The following is a 14,541-nucleotide window of genomic DNA, read 5'->3' on the forward strand; positions in this document are numbered from 1 at the left end:
CATACAAGCAAGTACTCAGCCAGCTGAGCCATTTCTCTGGCCCATTTAAAATTTTTCTGTGAAATCTCCATACTGTTTTCCATAGAAGTTAGAATTTACATTCCCACCAAACAGAAAATGGGGATTCCTTTTGCTTCTAATTCCTGCCAATACTTAATGGTTGCCAACAATTCTCAATGATGTGAGGTAACTTCTCATTACATTCTGATTTGTTACTTGATAATCAATGACAGTTGAGCATTTTTTTCATACACATGTTACCCATCTATATGTCATCTTTGCAAGGTGTCTGCTGATCATATCGTCTCTTTTTTTTTTTTTTGCCTTTTGGGTTACACCCAGCAATGCACAGGGGTTACTCCTGGCTTTGCACTCAGGAATTGCTCCTGGCAGTGCTCAGGGGGACCATATGGGATGCTGGGAATCGACTCGGGATGGCAATGTGTAAGGCAAACGCCCTACCCACTGTGCTATCACTCAAGCCCCAGATTTTCTCTTTTTTCCTTGTATTGATTTTGCTTTGTTTTATTGTTGAGCTTTGTAAATTGATCCCTTTGTTGGTCATATACTGTATATAAACTGTGTATATAAAAAAGTGTAAAACTGGGGGTAGAGCATTTGCCTTGCATGCAGTCAATCCGGGTTCAATTCCCAACATCCCATATGGTCCCCCGAGCACTGCCAGGCATAATTTCTGAGTGCATGAGCCAGGAGTAACCCCTGTGCATTGCCAGGTGTGACCCAAAAAGCAAAAATGAAAAAAAAATTTTAAAAAGGTGTGAAACTATGACCATGAATTAGGGGCCATAGATGTGACTCAGTGGGATAGCTGTGGCTTTATATATACGAAGGCTGGCTTACCACCACCACCACCAATCCCAAAAAAAGACCACATACATTTCATAATGCTGGTAACTAATAATAAATCGATTAAAAGAAAAAACCTTGAAGGACAGGAAAACAGCTGACATGTTACATACAGCACATGCCTAGCAAATGCAAAGTCCCTGAGTCCAATCCCCAGTATCACCCCAAGACTTCTGAGTGAAGTCCTATAACATTCTTTAGTAAAATATACAATTTTTTAAATCCTGAAGGATAAGCTGAGTGACTTGGAAAACATGCCTCGCAAGCTGCGGTCACTTGCTTAATCCCCAGGGCACTATATGCACCAGGCTTGACCTTTAAACTCTGCTGTTTGACCCTAGCAGTTAAGTGTCTGCGAGTCCCAGCGCCAGAGGAGAGTTCCAGTCATACAGAGGTTGGATGAAGAAGACATCTGATCAGCATTACCAGGAAGGAAACACCTAGAGAAGCACGCGTGTGTGCAGGGCAGCAAGCCTCAGTGAGTATAATGAGCAGAACATGTGTGCCCCAAATGCACTGCACCCACTGCAACTCAAGGACGACGACTCCCAACGAGCTCCGTAGTCAAGCCCACGCGCACTGCAGCCTGATACGAGAGCCGCAGCGAGCACTGGGGGCTCTCCCACAGCTGAACATAAGTGTGACACCCCCACCCCTCCCTGGTCACTGCAACAGTACCAAGGACAACCAAGAGGCCAGAGGACAAGGAGGATAAAACTAAACATAGGACCAGAGGCTACACTTTGCAGGTCTGAGGTTTGGGTGTCCCAAGTACCTCCAGGCACAATCCCCAAGCACGGAGGGTGCTGGGGGGGGGACCCCTGGGCAGTGCAGAGTGTGGCCCAAATTTTTGTAAAAGTAGAAAACACTAATGAATTAACTAAAGTATATATTTTAACATTCATAGAATTGCATTCCCATTAGAGAATCTGTATATTTGTTGCAAGCACCTAGAAGAAGTATAAAAACTGACTATATACTAAGTTGTAAAGTAAATGTTAAGATTTCAAAAGACAACTTTCTTTTCTTGTTTTTATTTTGAGGTGGTCCCCCAGCCGGTACTGTTTGGGGATTCTTCTTGGCTCTGTGCTCAGGGTTCACAGAGCTCCTGGCAGGGGACCACATGGAGTTCCAGGGAGACACATGCAAGGCAAGAGCTTTCCTGCTGTGATATCCTGCCATTGAAGGAGCCAAAGAAATAACACAGGGGCTGGGGCATATACAAGGCAATGACAGTCCCATCCCCTGTACCACACAGTCTCCAGAGCATCACCAGATATGGCCAAAAGGCCCCCAAGCACTGTTAGGGGAGCCAGGTGGTCCCTGGTGCCCCAAGGCCTAAGCAGCACAGCATGTATTTTGTTTTTTGTTTTTTTTGCTTTTTGGGTCACACCTGGAGTTGCACAGGGGTTATTCCTGGGTCATGCACTGAGGAATTTCTCCTGGCAGTGCTTGGGGAACCGTATGGGATGCTGGGAATTGAACCCGGGTTGGCCGTGTGCAAAGCAAATTCCCTACCCGCTGTGCTATCGCTCCAGCCCCACACCATGTATTTTTGATCAAGCACTGACCTGGCTGAAAGCCTTCTTCACAAAGAAAACAAAGGGGGAAAAAAGAAATATGCTATCATAAACTGAAGTTATGAATTAATAAAAGTGCATACATTTTTCAAAATTCAAAAAGATGTTAACTTATGGATCAAAAAAAGTATTCTGAACAAAAATTGCTAAGTAAAAAGGATAATGAAAATATTACATTTGAAAACATATGGAACAGAGCAAAAGTGGTACAGGGAAAAAATATTGATATTGAAAAAAAAAGCCCACAACATGAAACTAAATATTCAACTAAAATTAAAAAGAGATTAAGGTAAACATGAGTAAGAAGAAGGTAGCCAAGAAGAAAAACCAATGCAAGAGATATTGAAGAGCACAAAAGACAAAGTAGGCTGTGATTAAAACATAAAAACGACTTCAATAGATGAGCCAGATGAACTGGTTTCAAATCGTCTTCTCTGTATATTACTTAAATTCCAGCATAGGCCTTAAATTCCAGCATAGGCCTGCCTTGGCTCTACGGAGTAGTACACAGGGTGGGCGTTTTGGCTGCACTTGCACTCCATCCAATGCTAATGCAGCAATCCACCCATCAACCCCGCCCCAATCAAAATACTGTCTTTCCAGTTCCTTGGCCTTCAGACAGGCGCCTTTCTCAGAATATAGAAGAGACCTTCAGTTCAGGAGGCTTTGCACGCCCTTTGTTCTACAGTTCAAAACAAACTTCTGAGGCTTTTGCCATCAAGCATTAACCTCTCACTTTATCTATAAAGGAATTACATGTCTTGATCTTGCTCAGTCTCCTCCATTCAACATTTTCTTGACCTGACACTTCTTTTTTGACCCCTTATCCTCTCAGGTCATCTGACAGCTGAATGTACTCTTCGCATTTCTGACTAGCCAATTTTCGTTCAATTCTGAACCACTTTGCTAAGAGTTTAACTAATATTTAAGCTTTCACTTTGCTTTTTTCCACTGAAGAGCAGGTTCTCCTGTACCATCTTTAATCTGATAATCCCTATTGGTAGAAAACGTGCCCAAGGGAAGAGAGAATCAAATTTATTTGGTAGTTTTACTTCTGAAGCACATATATCATAGTGCTTCAGTGACAAATTGCATACCAGCTATGAACTTCATTACCTAGACAAATTTTCAGAAACACAAAAAGTGGTTAAGAATCTGCTAATTACATAGACAGCAACCAGTCTTTTTAATAAGAGCAAGAACCTTTTTCAATTTTGTTGTCCAATTTGGCCCGAAACACCTGGTGATGATCTGGGCTTCTGGTCTTTCTTTCATTTCAGGGCATGCATTCACCTTCTCTGGATAAAATTACACTTTTTCTTTTTAAATGCCAGAGCTCCACTGGCCTTTGAACTGAGTCATAAAGCAGTGGGGAATAAGAGATAAAAAGCTAAAAAAAAATGACAACCTTCTCAAGTTGAAGAAAACTATTAGATACTGACCTTAAAAACACAGTAATTAATTTGACAAGAAACATCTATTTGACCATATAATAAGTAGATCCAAAAAACCGAAACTATTATTTAAAGTTCTAACTTAAGTACTTATTAACTTTAAGCACATAACTAGAATATAAAAATAAAATATTAAATATTTAATATCTAACCTTTTGTTTCCATAATAGATTAAATTCTTATTAGAGAAATACAGGTAATCAAAGGGTTCCATATTTATTTCGCCTATCCTCACCTTCTCATAAAAGATATTACCCTGCTAGATATATACCTTCTTTAAGCAAGCAAACAGAAAGTGCCTCCAAAGAGCAGGAAAAGTTGTGGATAATGCTCATTCAGAGAAAGAGATCAAGAAAAACAGATATTCAGGGAGGACTACTGCCATGGTCTTAATTCCTAATAGCTTATTCTAGTTTACTGAATCTGTGGACAGTTTGATTTTAACACAGTCATGTTCCCAATCAGAGGTTGAAACTGCCAAAGTTTGGTTTGAACAGTAAAGTTTATTTTTGATACTTCACATATTGATTTTGAATACCTTAAAATATACCACTTTTGTCTCACATTTAAATCATCTGCCTTGGACCTTCAAACTCTGCAACACAACTAAGTTTATTCACTAGCAAACTTCTAACCTTTCTATTTTTCTCCAGTTAGTCCCTAACTCTAAATTCTACCCTTTATCCAAGACCTACTTTTCTTCCATTAGGACTACCATAATGCCCAAAAGGAGAGATGGGGTAAAGGGGGAGAGACAGACAGAGACAGACAGAGAGTGAGAGAGAGAGAGAGAGAGAGAGAGAGAGAGAGAGAGAGAGAGAGAGAGAGTGCTATAGAGCAGGTGGGGTGGAGGGTAGAGAAACTGGGGACACTAATTGGTGGTGGGAAATGTACACTGGTGAAGGACAGGTGTTGGAAAATTATATGATTGAAACCCAATCATGAATAACTTTGTAATTGTGCATCACGCTGTGACTCAATAATAATATGAAAAAAATTAAAGACTACCATAAGAAATTTACCAAGCACAGAGTAATTTCTCATCCTTCTAAAGAATAATTTTATTCTTCTAACACATACAGAGACAATGAAACCCAGTTCCCATACGCACGGCCGCATTTGCAGCTGTGCAACCTCTTATTGTCTAGTTCTCACTCTTGGAGATCCCGGCAGGCTACTGAGTGTATCCTGCCTGCATGGCAGAGTCTGGCAAGCTCCCTGTGACATATTCGATATGCCAAAACCCAGTAACAATGATAGGTCTCATTCCCCTGATCCGGAAAGAGCCTCCAATGTGGCACTTGCTAAAATCTCATGGCTAGGACGAATGGAGACATTCCTGGTGCCTGCTCAAGGATATCAATGAACAACGGGATGACAGTGATACAGTGACACAGCACATACAAATGGTGTGACTTCCTTTTATTAATTCTTCTGGCCCAATTACATAATGATCAGGACTTAGCTCTATTTATTCCCTAAAGTAACATATAGAGCATTCAATAACTGTCCCAGCTTTGTGCAGTGGCAGTATCGTAGCCAATGAGGTTTATCCGAGGCGTGATTAGCTAATTGTAAACTTTTGTCAATAATTGTCCAGTGGCAAGAATGCTGAAGTCAAGACAAAACAGGTCAAGGAGAGGCGCTGAGATTCACCATGACTAGAAGGCCAGGACCTCTGGTGGACACAATCCTCAAAGTTAGCTCCTCAAGTGGCCAAAGGTCTTTTTCTCATAATTTGTACTCTACAGGTCAATGGATCTATGAAATGGCAACTACTATCCCTTGGGAGAATAACCAAAGTGATCACCAATGAGATAACAACACTTTGCAAAATAAAAATACTCGTCAATTGAGTCTGCCAAAGAGATAGTGTGGAGAGTTGGGAGGGGACCTTGAGTGACAGACAGTGACACTCTGACAAGGGGTGTGGTTGGAACACCGTACTCCTGAAACTATTATCAAGACACTAATGGAAAGCACAGTGCTTATGTACAAATTGAAAAAGAAATAAAAATACTCTCAATACTAGGAGAAGCACAGCCTTACTCTTGTTAAACTTGTCAGCTTATAAGGCAATCCTCATGTCCATTTTGTAAGACCCCTACCCCACCTTAGAAAATCATACATTCAAAACTAAACAGGTGACACAAAATGGGTAGGGGTTTTTTGGTGTGTGTTTGTTTAGGGTCTATTCCTTTCAGTTGACAGTTAGGGATGGGGGAAGACATAACCAAGAAGTACATTATAAAATGTTGCATTACCTGCCTATCAGGAAAGGCACTCGGTCAAGCTCGCCCCCTTGTGGGGACTTTATGAGTCGCCTTTTTTGTAAATAGCTCTGTAAGATTGTGGGCTATTTCTAAGATATTTCCTAACAATCATTTTCTCACTTATTCATATGCTATCTTTAGAACTCTAAAATATTGAGTAAGTACAATTATATAATCCAGTATATTTCAAATAATATATTTAATTATATCACCAATACAAACATTGTTAAAACTGAAGTACTGTTTTAGATTAATGTATAATCAAAGCACATAAATAAGATTCAAAGCTGTCTCAAAGGATCAAAATAAATTAAATTAACAATAAATTAAAATAAGTTTCTCTTTTACAAAATTAATATTAGAAATGCCATTATAGGGGGCTGGAGTGATAGCACAGCGGGTAGGGCGTTTGCCTTGCGCATGGCTGACCCGGGTTCGATTCCCAGCAACCCATATGGTTCCCTGGGCGCCGCCAGGTGTAATTCCTGAGTGCAGAGCCAGGAGTAATCCCTGTGCATAGCCAGGTGTGACCCAAAATGCAAAAAAAAATAAATGCCATTATAGATGTTTAAAATAGTAATGCTATCTGTGAAAAGGCACTGTTTCTGGGCACGACCATAGAGATTTAAAAAAATTCAGAAATCAATGAGCAGAGAGTTAAGCCGCCAGTATTCGAACCCGGGGCTTGGCTTTCACCATGCAGGCGCCCCGGGCGTCCTCTAGGACTCTGGGACAAAAGCAGCCCTAAGCTTCTTCCTGTTCTTCCGCAACGCAGTGCTGGTCTTCTTTCCCTCCCAGGTCAGTTAAGCCGGCAGTATTCGAACCTGGGATTTGGCTTTTGCTGTGCAGGCTCCCCGGGCGTCCTCTAGGACCCTAGGAAAAAAGCAGTCCTGAGTCTCTTCCTCTTCGTCCCCAACACAGTGCTGGTCTTCTTTCCCTCCCAGCTAGTACTCCTCACACAGCAGGTTCCGGGGGGGGCGGCGGCAGCATCTTTAGAAGTGGGCGTGGCCTTATTTCCTGCAGCTGGCCGCTCATGTGGCCGCACATAGTTTACTTGTACCAAGAAATCTAGTGTGACATCTCAGTTCCCATACCTACACACCAACATGAAGAAACAACGCAAATCCCCACCACCTGGGGATGAAGATGAAAAGAGGCCAGAAGCTTCAGTAGGTGCTACTCACCTAAAGGACCTCTCTGAGAAAGAATTCAGATATGAAGTCATGAAGATGTTCAATGAACTCAATGAAACAGTAAGACATATCCAGTAATATGACAGAAACAATCGAGAAATTACGGGAAGAAATGAGAGCGGAAATGTCACGCATAAGATTCCGTAGATGAAATAAAAAAAACTCAGTCTGTGACCTCAACAGTAGAATGACCACAGCTGAGGACAGAATCAGTGAGCTGGAATATCAGCTGTACCAAGCCAACAGACAACAACAAACAATGGCAAGAGACCTCAAAATAGCTCGAGAGTGAATCAGAATCCTAGAAGATGATTCCAAGAGGAACAACATAAGAATCATTGGACTACCAGAAGCTCAGGGAAACAATCCCAATGAAAAAGTCACGGTTAAACAAATCAAATCATTGCTGAAAAATTCCCAGAGCTCGACAATGCAGCCATTCAGATTCAAGGAGCCCAAAGGGTACTGGCTAAAAGAGACCCTAACAAAAAACACTCCAAGACATATCATAGTTAGAATGATCGATGCCGCCAATAGACACACAATACTGCAAGCAGCAAGGTCAAAGAAGGAAATCACATACAAAGGAGCACCCCTTAGATTCGCAGCAGACCTATCAGAGAAAACCCTCCAAGCCCGAAGGCAATGGTGGGATATAGTGAAAAAAAATCATTGAAATGAATGCTTCACCAAAATTACTCTATCTGGCTAAACTCTCACTCAAACTCTAAGGAACAGTACACTATTTTCTAGATAAACAGCAGTCAGGAACTTCATAGACTCAAAACCAAACCTAAAAGAAGGACTAAAGGGGCTTCTATAAGACAAGACAAACCCTACAAGCACAAAAGACCCTTACAGAAAGATGACACAAAACCCCATAACAATAATCTCTCTCAACGTCAATGGTCTAAATTCACCAATCAAGAGACAGAGAATGGCAAAATGGATTCAGAGACAGAACCCATATTCGGCTGCCTACAAGAAACTCATCAACAGTCAGAGCAAACATAGACTCAAAGTTAAAGGATGGAAAACAATCCTGCAAGCAAACAACTCCCTCAAAAAAGCTGGGGTGGCCATACCAGTATCCGACAACATAAATTTCAGGTTGAAAATGGTTAGAAGGGACAGTGAAGGCTATTTTCTCTTCATCAAGGGATATGTACAACAGGAAGAAATCACACTCTTAAATGTATACGTACCTAATAAGGGAACAGCTAAATATTTAAAACAACTGCTAACCAATTTTAAGGAGGACATTGCTAGCAACAGTATAGAAATCAATGAGCACAAATATTGTACAATAATACACCATTATAAAAATGACAACTGTATAAAGTAGATCGTTCAATTTAACAAGCCTTTGGGGTTGGAGCAATGGTACAGCTGGAAAGGCACTTCCTTGCATGCGGATGGCCCAGGTTCGAACCTCAGCATCCCATATGGTCCCCCACACACCGCCAGAACCTAAGCATAGCCACATGTAGCCCAGAAAGAAACAGGCCCTTAACTGGGCTGGAGCAATAGCACATTGGCCCTGCATACAGTCAACCTGGGTTCGATTCCCAGCATCCCCGATGGTCCCCCAAGCACCGCCAGGAGTAATTCCTGAGTGCATGAGCCAGAAGTAACCCCTGTGCATTGCTGGGTGTGACCCAAAAAGCAAAACAAAACAAAACAAAAAAAACGCCCTCAACTTAACAAGCATTTATTTATTTTCTAAGAAATAAATAGGATCTGGGTGGCATTTGAGCTAACCCTTAAAGAACTTATGTTAAATTTCAATAGACAGAAATGTGGCTGGTATTACATAAATAACTACTCTTTATCTGATGGGGGAGGCATGAACAAAGAATCACAAGCAAATTCATGACATACTGGAAAGAGAAATATATTTGGCAAAAGAAAAAAATTAGTGCAAAAGAAAAGTAATGAAAAAGTAGGTTGGATCCTAGTTTCAGGAAGATTTGTAAAGTAAGGGTAAAAAAGTTTAAGTTTTTTTTTTCCTGCTTATCTGTTGATTTATTCTTTTTTTTTTTAAATTTTTTGTGCTTGGGTTTCGATTATACAATGATCAAATACCCATCCCTCCACCAGTGCCCATTTTCCACCACCATGGATAATATCCCTCCCACCCCCATCCCTCCCATCTGACCCTGCCTCTGTGGCAGGGCAATCCCCTGTGTTCTCTCTCTCCTTTTGGGTGTTGTGGTCTGCAAAAGAGGCTTTGAGTGGCAAACATGTTCAGTCCATAGTCTAAAAAGTTTAAGTTTTAATCTAAAGATTCAATCAAAATTTTCCCTAGGAGAGCAACAAAAAGAACAATCTAGACTTTTTTAAAACAAAATATAACTCTTTTTAATTTATATTTTAATAGTGAGGCACCATGAGGTACAGTTGTAGACTTACACATTTTTGTGCTTGGGTTTCGATTATACAATGATCAAACACCCATCCCTCCACCAGTGCGCATTTCCCACCACCACGGATCCCAGCATCCCCTCCCCCCCCAGCCCCCATCCCACCCTGCCTCTGTGGCAGGGCATTTCCCTCTCTCTCCTTTTGAGTGCCATGGTCTGGAAAAGAGGCATTGAGTGGCAATCATGCTTGGTCGACAGTCTACCCTCAGCATGCTCTCCCATCATGGGCGGATCCTCCCAACACCCTTTATTTGGTGTTCCCTTCTCTTTCTGAGCTCCCCCTTCCCCTAACATGTGTGGTTGTCCTCCGGGTCATTGAATAAAATTCCTGGTACTAATCTCTGCCATACTTTGGTGTTAGTTTCCTATTTTGTTACTTTATGTTCCCCAGATGAATGCAATCTTTCTATGTCTATCCCTTTCTTTCTGAGTCATTTCGCTTAACGCGATACTTTCCATGTAGTACCACTTGTATGTAAACTTCATGACTTCGTCTTTTCTAACAACTACATAGTACTCCATTGTGTAAATGTGCCAGAGTTTCTTCAACTAGTCATCTGTTCTCGGGCACTCAGGTTTTTTCCAGATTCTGGCTATTATAAAGAGTGCTGCAATAAACAGACAATTGCAGATGTCACTTCGGCTATACTTTTTTGCCTCTCTGGGATATATTCCCAGGAGTGGTATTGCTGGGTCAAATGGGAGCTCAATTTCTAGTTTTTTGAGAATCATCCATACTGTTTTCCAGAAGGGCTGAACTAGTCGGCATTCCCACCAACAGTGAAGGAGTGTCCCTTTCTCACCACATCCGCGCCAGCACCGGTTGCTTTTGTTCTTGTGGATATGGGCCAGTCTCTGTGGTGTGAGGTGATATCTCATTGTGGTTTTGATCTGCATCTCCCTGATGATTAATGATGTGGAACATTTTCTCATGTGTCTTTTAGCAATTCGGATTTCTTCTTTGTCAAAGTTTCTATTCATTTCATCTCCCCATTTTTTGATGGGGTTGAATGTTTTCTTTTTGTGGAGTTGAACCAGTATTTTGTATATCCTTGAAATTAACCCCTTATCAGATGTGTAGTTGGTGAATATCCTTTCCCATTCAGTTGACTGTCTTTGTATTTTGGTCACTGTTTCTTTTGAGGTGCAGAAGCTTCTTAGTTTAAGATAGTCCCATTTGTCTATCTCTGTTTTCACTTGCTTGGCCAGCGGTGTGACATCTTTGAAGACACTATTAGCTTCTATGTCATGAAGGGTTTTGCCAACATTTTCCTCAATGTATCTTATAGATTCCGGTCTGATGTTGAGGTCTTTAATCCACTTAGATCTTACTTTTGTACATGGAGTTAGGCAGAGATCTGAGCCCATTTTTTTGCATATAGCCGTCCAGTTTTGCCAGCATAATTTGTTAAAGAGGCTTTCCCTGCTCCACTTCACTTTTCTTGCCCCCTTATCGTAGATTAGATGCTCGTATGCTTGGGGGGGGGGGGGGGTGTCAGTATATTCAACCCTGTTCCCTTGGTCTATAGCTCTGCCTTTGCTCCAGTACCATGCTTTTTTAATTATTACTGCCTTGTAGTAGAGTTTGAAGTTAGGGAGGTTGATTCCTCCCATTTTCTTTTTCCCAAGAATTGCTTTAGCTATTCGTGGGGGCTTATTGTTCCATATGAATTTCAGGAGTGTTTGCTCCAATTCTTTGAAGAATGTCATGGGTATCCTAATAGGGATTGCGTTGAATTTATACAGTGCTTTGGGAAGTATTGCCATTTTGACAATGAAAAACAAAATATAACTTTTGAGACTATACAAAAGCAAGACAAGGAAAGTCTAAGTAAGAGGGGGTTATTAAGAAGAGGTTGCAATTAATCAGAAAGCAAACATGAAAAGATTAGCTTGATATTGTTAAATACATTAAAAAATAAGGGGAAAAAAAGCAATGAGACTGTTAATTTAACAAATGTTTTTCAAGCACTATGTGACAAGCCAAAGGGGGGAACCAGACATGGTAAGTAACTAAAACAAATACATTTGTCTTCCTAGAACCTGCGCTCAAACTTTTACTCTAAAAGAAATTATTTTTAAAAATAACACATATATATATAGAGTTTTAGTTGAAGGAATATGATGGTTTACAGTCAGAGGGGAGCAGGGTGGAGGCGACATTCCTAGTGTCCGGAACACAAGGAGGCAGACTGACTGGGAGAAGCACAGAGCTAAGAGAACGAAAGACTGTCAAGGAGAGAAGCCTGACCCTAAAATAGTACTGTGAACTCCATTACAGAAACTGCACATTTTAAATTTTTTTTTAATTAAATCACCATGAGATAAACAGTTAAAAAGTTGTTCATGACTGGGTTCCAGTGACAATGCTCCGAGAGACTCCCTTCACCAGTGTCCTTTTCCCTCCCGTCACTCCCCACCCCTGTTCTCTCTCTCTCTCTCTCTCTCTCTCTCTCTCTCTCTCTCTCTCTCTCTCTCTCTCTCTCTCTCTCCCTCTCTCTCTCTCCTTTTACACTTTATTCTTGAGATCAGCTAGATGCAAGAGTGAAGAAAGAGTTTGAGCAGAAGCATGACAAATCAAGTAACATGTTTTTTGTTTGTCGGCTTGAGGGCCACACCCAGCAGTACTCAGGGCTTACTCCTGGCTCAGCACTCAGGAATCACTTGCTGGCAGGGCTCAGAAGATCTTCTGTGGTGCCAGGGATCAAAACCACGTAGGCCACGTGCAAGACAAGCACCTACCTGCTATACAAAGCTTGCTGGTCCCTCCAGTTACAATTTTTTTAATGACTAAAATAATATTGTGTATAAATCAGACTGGAAGTGCCAATAGCAGTTGTGAACAGATCAATCAGAATGCTACTGCAGTCATCCAAGTGTGGTAAAGGTAGATTCTAAAACCACATATAGAGTTGGGGTATGATGGGTGGAAGAAGTGAAAAATGTGTGATTAGGAACTGAATGGCTTTGGGGCATGAAAAGCTAAGAGGAAGGAAGGAAGAGGAAGGAAGTTTTTGTCAACCCATTCCAAGCTCAGCAAGGGAAACACAGAGCAAAGGGCCTGACTAGGAAGCTGACTCTGATGAACAATGACAGCACCCAGAAGACAACACCTGGAGCCAATGGAAAGAAGTTTTATTGTATCTGGAAGAGAGCTCAATGAGCAAGAGCAGACATGAAATTAAAGAAACACAATCAACTCATTTCCAACTGTTCTAGAACTTTCTGTTTGTTGAAACAATGATTAAAATGCAACTGCTCTTCTTGGCCAACTGTAACCTTAGGCAAAGTAATGATTCTCAAATGCTAGCTCAATACCTTATCCATCTCTGCAAATTTTGATCCAGTATATTAAAAATAGTCATAATCTACAGTTTTCAAACTCACCAGAGGAAGCTAGTAGCAAGCTAGGTTTAAGATATGCAAGGGTTTGTTTTTTTAGTCTTTTAAGGACACAGTAAAAGAGTTTTGGACACGCTCCATATTAGCAGTGAAAACATATCGGAGAATGATTACGCTGAAGAGAGACAGTCATAATTTTCTTCTGCAGCATGCTGACATTCTCGTTGAGCACATCTAGAGAGGTTCTGTGTTTGCCGCACGTTTTTGGCCTAGTTAATGGCAGACCTAGTCTAGAATTTCTGATTTTAATATTCTGTCTGCCTGCCTCACTCAAGACAGACCAGACTTTATCCTTTTTTTTTTTATTTGTTCTTCTTTTTGAGTTATACCTAGTGATGCCAAAAGGTTACTCCTGGCTTTGCACTCTGGAATAACTCCTGTAAGTGCTCAGAGAACCCCATGGGTTGCTGGAGATAGAGCCAAGGTGTGCTGCTATGTGCAAGGTAAATACCTTACATGTTGTATTATTGCTCTGACCACAGCCTTTGTTCTTAAATTCAAAATAGTTTCTGGCATCTGGTGATTTGTTCAAAAGTTATAGGTTGATTAAAAAAGAGATGGCCTAGTCAAGTCTCTCTTCACATCTTTTGTTTTTGTTCTGAGGCCATACGCAGCTGTGCTCATGGCTTACTTCTGCCTCTGTGCTCAGAGATCACTCTTTTTGATTGTTTGAGACTACACATTACAGTCACAGTCACGGTCCTCCCGTTGTTCATCGTTTGCTCAAGCGGGCCCAGTAACATCTCCATTGTGACACGTGTTACTGTGTTTGGCATATCGAATACATCACGGGGAGCTCGCCAGGCTTTGCCGTGCGAGCGAGATACCCTCGGTAGCTTGCCGGGCTCTCCGAGAGGGGCGGAGGAATCGAACTCGGGTCGGCCATATTGGTTGCGTGCAAGGCAAATGCCCTACCGCTGTGCTATCACTCCAGCCCACACATTACGATGTTCAGTAATTACTTCTGGTTTTGCGCTCAAGAATTATTTCTCACGATTCTCAGGGTACAACATGGGAAGCTGAGGAATCAAACCCAGGTCATTCACGTGCAAGGCAAGCGCCTAACCTGCTGTCCCAGGCCCAGCCCAGGGATAACTCTTGGCGTGGCTAAGGGGACCATATGTGGTGCTGGAATCAAATCCTGGTCAGACATTATGCAATGTAAGCTCCCTGCCTGCTATACTATCTCTTTGGCCCCACAGTCAATATTTTAAACTTCAGAAATCATTCAACCTAATTAAGTAGTAGTCCTTATCTCCTAATCCCTATTATTGATCTCTGTAGGTAAGCATGCATGCATGTGCAGGTACACACACACACACACACACACACACACACACACACTTCTT

At 41.5% G+C, this 14,541-nt stretch overlaps 1 protein-coding gene and 1 pseudogene across 3 annotated transcripts in view; one reads left to right on the forward strand and one right to left on the reverse strand.

Annotated features, from left to right (window-relative positions):
* Window positions 1–14,541, reverse strand: part of TASP1 (taspase 1) — a 326,252-nt gene that overhangs the window by 190,541 nt on the left and 121,170 nt on the right. The window lies entirely within an intron of this gene.
* Window positions 5,415–5,495, forward strand: LOC130030934 (uncharacterized; annotated as a pseudogene).

This window comes from Sorex fumeus, unplaced genomic scaffold (genome assembly GCF_029834395.1).
Source record: "Sorex fumeus unplaced genomic scaffold, SorFum_2.1 ptg000044l, whole genome shotgun sequence".
Taxonomy (NCBI): domain Eukaryota; kingdom Metazoa; phylum Chordata; class Mammalia; order Eulipotyphla; family Soricidae; genus Sorex; species Sorex fumeus.